The sequence below is a fragment of the Elaeis guineensis genome, chromosome 16, assembly GCF_000442705.2.
Source record: "Elaeis guineensis isolate ETL-2024a chromosome 16, EG11, whole genome shotgun sequence".
In the NCBI taxonomy this organism is placed as follows: Eukaryota; Viridiplantae; Streptophyta; class Magnoliopsida; order Arecales; family Arecaceae; genus Elaeis; species Elaeis guineensis.
In genome coordinates this window covers 30,956,526-30,959,322 of record NC_026008.2, presented here as the reverse complement: position 1 = coordinate 30,959,322, position 2,797 = coordinate 30,956,526, and positions in this window count along the sequence as shown.

The following is a 2,797-nucleotide window of genomic DNA, read 5'->3' as shown; positions in this document are numbered from 1 at the left end:
AAGCTTCCACAGAGGAGAAAATCTGTTCGCAGGTTGGAAGAGAGTGTGCGCAGAAAGAGATTAGCAGCCGAGCCCTCCCTGCTCTAATCCCTGCTCCAGGTCCTGCTTCAGCTTCCACTCAGTCCCCAATCAGCCCAAGCAAGTACCTCTCTCTGATCGAAAAGTGAAACCCGAGAAAAATATTGATTTCAAGTTTTTTAAAAAAGAAGGGTTCACTATTGGATCGAAGATTAAGTATCAAGGATAAAATTTTACTGCTCTTTAAAGAAAAATACTTATGTCGATCTAGTCAGAAAATTGTACTTAAATTTAGCTATAGCAATAGAACAGTAAAATCTACAGTAAAAGGTATTGATATTATTCTTGATCCAGTACATTTGGGACAGATACTGCATTTGCCTTGTGAAGGCTATACCAATATGGAGCTCCCTATTAAAGAAGAAGAATTAATGTTATCTTAGGAAGAACTTATACGGAAGTCTAAATAAATTGGAAGCAAAAATTTTTTCTGTTGAGATGAGGCTGTTACATCACTTGGTAACTAAACTGTTTGTCCCTAGGAGTGGTAGACATGACCTTCTATCTGGTAGGGACATTTGCATTATATACCATGTGATTACCCAAACCCCCCTGAACCTTCCTACATTGATGTTTGAGGCCATGAGAGAACCTTGAACAGGTCCAAGGCTCACTTGCCTTTTGGTATGGCACTCATCTTAGTTTTTAGGAGGTTCAGAATCAATTTTGAGGGGGAGGCAGTTGCTAGACTATCCCATTCCGACACCATCAACCGCCACACACTGCATCGCATGGGTTTCTCTAAGACTGATGGCGGTTGGACAAAGGGTGTTGAGGAGAGAGCGGAGGATAGAGCAGAGGAGGAGGGACCATCTTCACCTCTTCATGATCACAGAGCATCCCCAGATATTCAGTTCATATCTGATCACGAGGCTGGTCCTTCAGAGTCTGTGAGGAGGCATGCTTCAGTTCCACAGTCAGAGAGCAGGACACATCCTTCAGAGTTCAGACTAGTAGATGATCAGATTGAGATGATGTCCTAACGTATTACCTCCATTCTATCTCAGCAGTTTGCCACTTCAGTCTTTGCTCAGAGATTGACATCCCAGGATGACTCAGATCAGACTCTGATCCCTCACATTTTTACTATTTTTCAGATGCTTACTGATCAGTCGGTACGCATTGAGTAGCTTGAGGGATGTATTTTAAGATTGACAGGCAGAGTATTAGACTTGTAGGGGCAAGTATTAGTTTTAGCCCATCCCCAGCCGCATGAGGATATCACAGAGGTCTCAGACCTATCTGCAGAGGTGGCTAGGCTTCGAGGAGTTTTAGAGAGTGGCTTTGACTTCTTGAGGAGAGAGATCAGGAGCTCCAGTGAGAATGCTTCTACTCAGTTTAGTGCCTTGATGCAGTCTGTATCGAGAGCCTTGGATCTTTTGGACACCATCAGACTTTTCTTATTGCACAGTCCGTAGCTTCTCAGGCTCCAGGATCCTCTTACCCCTCTACTCGTGCTGGTACCTCTACCCGTGGTCGAGACAGACGCGATCAAGGTCGTGCTCGTGGACTTGATCCTACATCTCCTCACCCTATCTCTGATTCTTCAGATTCTGATCCCTCTAGCCATGACATCTATTAGATCTAGATTAGTTTGTCTCCTATGTCTAGGATCTATTTTATGGGCCTTGTATTTGTTGGCTAATTAACTCTTGGATAGTTTCTATCTATAACTTTTGTGTTTTGAGTTGACTCATGTGTATTGGAACACCTTTTGTATTCAGTCACTTTTGAATATATATATATATATATGTGTGTGTGTGTGTGTGTGTGCGCGCGCGCGCTTTAATTTTCAATGAATGTCTATGAATGTGATCAAATTGAATTATTTTAATTATGAGATATGAAAAATAACTCATATTAGTGCTGAGAAATACTATGAATTATAATATCTTCTAGATGAGCAAATTGATATATCCTTTATGTTTGCTATGTTGAGGGGGAGTAGAGAAATAAGCAATCAAAGAAGGGGGCTAAAGAAGTAAAATATGGTATCGAAAAGGGGGAGTAAAGAAGATATGTCCTTTTTATCATCTTTTTTTTTTCTCTATCCTTAAAATCTCTTAAGATCTTAATTGATGCTATCAAAAAAGAGTAAAGAAAATTTATCCTTTCAAGATCTCTTAAAAGGAGAAGTAGAGAATCTTAGTTGATGCTTTCAAAAAGGAAGAGTAGAGAATCAAAATTGAATTTGAACAATAAGCAATAAAAAATGAGCAATAAGTAATAATGAAATAAATAATAACCAAAATTATTAAGCAAATATGTCAAAAAATTAAAATCGTCAGCTCCTTTTTTATCTAATTTATCAAAGCAAATGAACTTATAAGCAAATTTCAAATTGATCTTCAAACTGCTTATGATGCATTTCGTTCAAATATTTGACTATGATATTGAAGTGATGCATCTTCGTAAATTTGAAATTCATGATTCAATACTTTATATATGCTTTTGCTCAAATATTTTGTCATCATCAAAAAGGAGAAGATTGTTGCTCCTTAAATTGATTTTGATGATTACAAAGCATTTGAGGGGGTTACTAATGATTTTGGTTTGAAAAAAAATTTATTGTATTTCAGAGGCAAAATTATAATTTTACCAAGTTCTGATTTGGAAACCTCAAGAGTAAGAGCAGAAGATTTGTAATCTATTGGAGGCAATTTTAATTTTTTTGGATGTGTATTTTGAAAGAAAATTATGTTTATAAATTTGAGTCGAC